Genomic DNA, 7199 nt, shown 5'->3' with positions numbered 1-7199 from the left:
AGCATCAATAAATACGTTACGTAATCGGAGCAGAAGGCGACAACAGAAAATGTCAACAGCATCCAGGATTCCCAGCCAGTCTCCCAAGCCGGTACTTACCAAGCCCTAAGCTGGGTAGCAGTCTTCGATCTGACGAGTTCAGCTTAGGATGGCTGTTGATAGCTTCACGCCTTGTATACTGTGGATTTAAGCATCAATAAATGCTTTTCGGGATCGGAGCCGGAGCGGAAGGCGGCAACAGAGCAAAATGCCACCTGCACCCGGGATTCCCAGCCAGTCTCCCATGCTGGTACTTACCGGTCCCTAAGCTGGGTAGCAGTCTGTGATCTGACGAGAGCAGGCGCATTAAGCTTAGGATGGCCGTTCACAGCTTCACACCCTTTTTACTGTGGATTTAAGCATCAAAAAAATCCTTTTCGAAATCGGAGCGGAAAGCGGCAACAGAGCAAAATGTGAACTGCACACGGGATTCCCAGCCAGTCTCCCATGCAGGTACTGACCAGACCTTAAGCTGGGTAGCAGTCTGCAATCTGACGAGAGTAGGCGCATTCAGCTTAGGATGGCTGTTGACAGCTTCACACCCTGTATACTGTATACTGTGGATTTAAGCATCAATGAATCCTTTTAAGAATCGGAGCGGAAGCAACAGAGCAACATGTCAACGGCACCCGGGATTCCCAGCCAGTCTCCCATGCCGGTACTTACCGGGCCCTAAGCTGGGTAGCAGTCTGCGATCTGACGAAAGCAGGCGCATTCAGCTTAGGATGGCCGTTGATAGCTTCGTGCTTTGTATACTGTGGATTTAAGCATCAATAAATATTTTTATTAATCAGAGAGGAAGGCGGCAACAGAGCAAAATGTCAATGGCACCTTGGATTGCCAGCCAGTCTCCCATGCCAGTATTTGCCGGGCAGGAGTCTGCGATCTGAGGAGAGCAGGCACGTTCAGCTTAGGATGGCCGTTGACAGCTTCACGCCATGTATACTGTGGATTTAAGCATCAATAAATCCTTATCGTAATCGGAGCGGAAGGCGGCAACAGAGCAAAATGTCAACTGCACCCGGGATTCCCAGCCAGTCTCCCATGCCGGTACTTACTGGGCCCTAAACTGGGTAGCAGTCTGCGATCTGACGAGAGCAGGCACGTTCAGCTTAGAATGGCCATTGACAGCTTCACACCTTGTATATTGTGGATTTAAGCATCAATAAATCATTTTCGGAATCGGACCGGAAATCGTCAACAGAGCAAAATGTTAACGGCACTGGGGATTCCCAGCCAGTCTCCCATGCTGGTACTTACCGGCCCTAAGCTGAGTAGCAATTTGCGATCTGACAACAGCATGCGTGTTCAGCTTAGGATGGCCGTCAACAGCTTCAAACCCTGTATACTGTATACTGTATATTTAAGCATCAATGAATCCTTTTCGGAATCGGAGCAGAAGGCGGCAACAGAGCAAAACGTCAACGGCACCCAGGATTCCCAGCCAGTCTCCCATGCTGGTACTTACCAATCCCTAAGCTGGGTAGCAGTCTGCGATCTGACGAGAGCAGGCGGGTTCAGCTTAGAATGGCTGTTGATAGCTTCAAGCCTTGTATACTGTGGATTTAAGCATCAATAAATGCTTTTCTGAATCGGAGCGGAAGGCGGCAACAGAGCGAAATGTCAACTGCTCCCAGGATTCCCAGCCAGTCTCCCATGCCGGTACTTACCGGGTCCTAAGCTGGGTTGCAGTCTGCGATCTGACGAGAGCAGGCACGTTGAGCTTAGGATGGCCGTTGACAGCTTCACACCCTGTATACTGTAGATTTAAGCATCAATAAATCCTTTTCGGAATAGGAGCGAAAGGCGGCAACAGAGCAAAAATGTCAATGACACCTGGGATTCCCAGCCAGTCTCCCATGCTGGTACTTACCAATCCTCAAGCTGGGTAGCAGTCTGTGATCTGACGAGAGCAGGCACGTTCAGCTTAGGATGGCCGTTAACAGCATCACAGCCTTTATACTGTGGATTTAAGCATCAAAAAATCCTTTTCGGAATCAGAGCGGAAGGCGTCAACAGAGCAAAACGTCAACGGCACTCGGGATTCCCAGCCAGTCTCCCATGCTGGTACTTACCAGCCCTTACGCTGGGTAGCAGTCTGCAATCTGATAAGAGCAGAAACGTTCAGCTTAGGATGGCCGTTGACAGCTTCACACTCTTTATACTGTGGATTTAAGCATCAATAAATCCTTTTCGGAATCTGAGCGGAAGGCGGCAACATAGCAAAATGTCATTGTCACCCAGGATTTTCAGCCAGTCTCCCATGCCGGTACTTACTGGGTCCTAAGCTGGGTAGCAGTCTGCGATCTGACGAGAGCAGGCGCGTTCAGCTTAGGATGGCCGTTGACAGCTTCACACCCTTTATACTGTGCATTTAAGCATCAATAAATACTTTACGTAATCGGCGCGGAAGGCTGCAACAGAGAAAATGTCAACGGCACCCAGGATTCCCAGCCAGTCTCCCATGCTGGTACTTACCAATCCCTAAGCTTTGTAGCAGTTTGCGATCTGACGAGAGCAGGCGGGTTCAGCTTAGGACGGCTGTTGATAGCTTCACGCCTTGTATACTGTGGATTTAAGCATCAATAAATGCTTTTCGGAATCGGAGCGGAACGCGGCAACAGAGCAAAATGTCAACTGCACCCGGGATTCCCAGCCAGTCTCCCATGCCGGTACTTACCGTGCCCTAAGCTGGGTAGCAGTCTGTGATCTGACGAGAGCAGGCGCGTTCAGCTTAGGATGGCCGTCGTCAGCTTCGCACCTTGCATACTGTGGATTTAAGCATCAATAAATCCTTTTCGGAATCGGAGGGGAAGGCGGCAACAGAGCAAAACGTCAAAGGCACCCGGGATTCCCAGCCAGTCTCCCATGTTTTCATACTTACCGGGCCCTAAGATGGGTAGCAGTCTGCGATCTGACGAGAGCAGGCGCGTTCAGCTTAGGATGGCCATTGACAGCTTCACACCCTTTATACTGTGGATTTAAGCATCAATAAATCCTTTTCGGAATCGGAGCGGAAAGCGGCAACAGAGCAAAATGTCAACAGCACCCTGGATTCCCAGCCAGTTTCCCATGCTGGTACTTACCAGCCCCTAAGCTGGGTAGCAGTCTGCAATCTGACGAGAGCAGACACATTCAGCTTAGGATGGCCGTTGACAACTTCACACCCTTTATACTGTGGATTTAAGCATCAATAAATCCTTTTCGGAATCTGAGCGGAAGGCGGCAACAGAGCAAAACGTCAATGGCACCCAGGATTTCCAGCCAGTCTCCCATGCCGATACTTACCGTGCCCTAAGCTGGGTAGCAGTCTGCGATCTGATGAGAGCAGGCGCGTTCAGCTTAGTATGGCCGTTCACAGCTTCTCACCCTTTATACTGTGGATTTAAGCATCAATAAATCCTTTTCGGAATCTGAGCGGAAGGCGGCAACAGAGCAAAACGTCAACGGCACTCGGGATTCCGAGTCAGTCTCCTATGCTGGTCCTTACCGGGCCCTAAGCTGGGTAGCAATCTGCGATCTGACGAGAGCAGGCGCGTTCAGCTTAGTATGGCCGTTCACAGCTTCTCACCCTTTATACTGTGGATTTAAGCATCAATAAATCCTTTTCGGAATCTGAGAGGAAGGCGGCAACAGAGCAAAACGTTAACGGCTCCCGGGATTCCCAGCCAGTCTCCCATGCTGGTACTTACCAGCCCATTAGCTGGGTAGCAGTCTGCAATCTGACAAGAGCAGACATGTTCAGCTTAGAATGGCCGTTGACAGCTTCACACCCTTTATACTGTGGATTTAAGCATCAATAAATCCTTTTCGGGATCTGAGCTGAAGGCGGCAACAGAGCAAAATGTCAATGGCACCCGGGATTTCAAGCCTGTCTCCCATGCCGGTACTTACCGGGCCCTAAGCTGGGTAGCAGTCTGCGATCTGACGAGAGCAGGCGCATTCAGCTTAGGATGGCCGTTGACAGCTTCACGCACTTTATACTGTGCATTTAAGCATCCAAAAATCCTTTTCGGAATCGGAACGGTAGGCGGCAACAGAGCAAAATGGCAACTGCACCCGGGATTTCCAGCCAGTCTCCCATGCCGGTACTTACCGGGCCCTAAGCTGGGTAGCAGTCTGCGATCTGACGAGAGCAGGCGCGTTCAGCTTAAGATGGCCGTTGACAGCTTTACACCCTTTATACCCTTTATACCCTTTACACCCTTTATACTGTGGATTTAAGCATCAATAAATCCTTTTCGGAATCCGTGCGGAAGGTAGCAACAGAGCAAAACGTTAACGGCATCCGTGATTCCCAGTCACTCTCCCATGCCGGTACTTACCAGGCCCTAAGCTGGGTAGCAGTCTGCGTTCTGACGAGAGCAGGCGCATCCAGCTTAGGATGACCGTTGACAGCTTCACACCATGTATACTGTATACTGTATACTGTGGATTTAAGCATCAATGAATCCTTTTCGGAAACGGAGCAGAAGGCGGCAACAGAGCAAAATGTCAACGGCACCCGGGATTCCCAGCCAGTCTCCCATGCCGGTACTTACCGTGCCCTAAGCTGGGTAGCAGTCTGCGACCTGACGAGAGCTGGCGCGTTCAGCTTAGGATGGCCGTTGACAGCTTCACACCCTGTATACTGTGGATTTAAGCATCAATTAATCCTTTTAGGAATCGGAGCGGACGGCAGCAACAGAGTAAAATGTCAATGGCACCTTGGATTGCCAGCCAGTCTCCCATGCCGGTACTTGCCTGGCAGCAGTCTGCGATCTGACGAGAGCAGGCGCGTTCAGCTTATTATGGCCGTTGACAGCTTCACGCCTTGTATGCTGTGGATTTAAGCATCAATAAATTCTTTTTGGAATCGGAGCGGAAGGTGGCAACAGAGAAAAATTTTCACTGCACCCGGGATTCCCAACCAGTCACCAATGCCAGTACTTACCAGGCCCTAAGCTGGGTGGCAGTCTGCAATCTGACGAGAGCAGACACGTTCAGCTTAGGATGGCCGTTGACAGCATCACACCCTTTATACTGTGGATTTAAGCATCAATAAATCCTTTTCGGAATCTGCGCGGAAGGCGGCAACAGAGCAGAAAGTCAATGGCACCCGGTATTTCCAGCCAGTCTCCCAGGCCGGTACTTACCGGGCCCTAAGCTGGGTAGCAGTCAACGATCTAACTAGAGCAGGCGCGTTCAGCTTAGGATGGCCGTTGACAGCTTCACGCCCTTTATACTGTGCATTTAAGCACCAATAATTCCTTTTCGGAATCGGAACGGAGGGCGGCAACAGAGCAAAATGGCAACTGCACCCGGGATTCCCAGTGAGTCTCCCATGCCGGTACTTACCTGGCCCTAAGCTGGGTAGCAGTCTGCGATCTGACGAGAGCAGGCGCCTTCAGCTTAGTATGGCCGTTGACAGCTTCACACCTTGTATACTGTTGATTTAAAGGAGTAGTCCAGTGGTGATTCAGTGGTGAGCAACTTATCCCCTATCCTAAGGATAGGGGATAAGTTGCAGATCACGGGGGGTCCGACCCCTTGGGCCCCCCGCGATCTCCTGTACGGAGCCCCGACAGCCCGCTGTAAGGGGGCGTGTCGACCTCCGCACGAGGCGGCGGCCGACACGCCCCCTCAATACAACTCTATGGCAGAGCCGAAGCGCTGCCTTCGGCAATCTCCGGCTCTGCCATAGAGATGTATTAAGGGGGCGTGTCGGCCGCCTCTTCGTGCGGGGGGCGACACCCGCTATCTCGGCGGAGAGTCGGCGCCCCGTACAGAGAGATCGCAGGGGGCCCCAGCGGTGTGACCCCCCACGATCTCAAACTTATCCCCTATCCTTAGGATAGGGGATAAGTTTTTCACCACTGGACTACCCCTTTAAGCATCAATAAATCCTTTTCGGAATCAGAGCGGAAGGCGGCAACAGAGCAAAATGTCAACTGCACCCGGGATTCCCGGCCAGTCTCCCATGCTGGTACTTATCGGGCCCTAAGCTGGGTAGCAGTCTGCAAACTGACGAGAGCAGGCACGTTCAGCTTAGGATGGCTGTTGATAGTTACACACCTTGTATACTGTGGATTTAAGCATCAATAAATCCTTTTCGGAATCGGAAAGGAAGGCGGCAACAGAGCAAAATGGCAACTGCACCGGGGATTCCCAGCCAGTCTCCCATGCTGGTACTTACCAGGCCCTAAGCTGGGTAGCAGTCTGCAATCTGACGAGAGCAGGCGCATTCAGCTTAGGATGGCCGTTGACAGCTTCACACCCTGTATACTGTGGATTTAAGCATCAATAAATCCTTTTCGGAATCCGTGCGGAAGGCAGCAACAGAGCAAAACTTTAACGGCACCCGGGATTCCCAGCCAGTCTCCCATGCCGGTACTTACCGGGCCCTAAGCTAGGTAGCAGTCTGCAATCTGACGAGAGCAGGCGCGTTCAGCTTAGGATGGCCGTTGACAGCTTCACATCCTGTATACATTGGATTTAAGCATCAATAAATCCTTTTAGGAATCGGCGCAGAAGGCGGCAACAGAGTAAAATGTCAATGGCACCTTGGATTGCCAGCCAGTCTCCCATGCCAGTACTTGCCGGGCAGCAGTCTGCGATCTGACGAGAGCAGGCGCATTCAGCTTAGGATGGCCGTTGACAGCTTCACGCCTTGTATACTGTGGATTTAAGCATCAATAAATCCTTTTTGGAATCGGAGCGGAAGGCGGCAACAAAGAAAAATGTCAACTGCACCCGGGAATCCCAGCTAGTCACCCATGCCATTACTTACCAGGCCCTAAGCTGGGTAGCAGTCTGCGATCTGACGAGAGCAGGCACGTTCAGCTTAGAATGTCCGTTGACAGCTTCACTCCCTTTATACCCTTTATACCATTTATACTCTGGATTTAACCCCTTAAGGACTGAGCAATTTTTCACCTTAAGGACTCGGCCATTTTTTGCAAATCTGACCACTGTCACTTTAAACATTAATAACTCTGGAATGCTTTTAGTAATCATTCTGATTCCAAGATTTTCTTTTCGTGACATATTCTACTTTAACGTAGTGGTAACATTTTTTGGTAACTTGCATCCTTTCTTGGTGAAAAATCCCAAAATTTGATGAAAAATTAGAAAATTTAGCATTTTTCTATCTTTGAAGCTCTCTGCTTGTAAGGGAAATG

The 7199-nt window shown here is 50.6% G+C and overlaps 1 pseudogene; it reads right to left on the bottom strand.

The window, feature by feature from the left end:
* Nucleotides 1-5327: 5327 nt before the first annotated feature.
* On the bottom strand, nucleotides 5328-5447 carry LOC130347241 (5S ribosomal RNA; annotated as a pseudogene).
* Between the last annotated feature and the right edge of the window lie 1752 nt (nucleotides 5448-7199).

This window comes from Hyla sarda, chromosome 1 (genome assembly GCF_029499605.1).
Source record: "Hyla sarda isolate aHylSar1 chromosome 1, aHylSar1.hap1, whole genome shotgun sequence".
Lineage (NCBI taxonomy): Eukaryota > Metazoa > Chordata > Amphibia > Anura > Hylidae > Hyla > Hyla sarda.
Note: the sequence above shows the minus strand (reverse complement) of the source record. Positions and strands in the feature narration are given on the sequence as shown.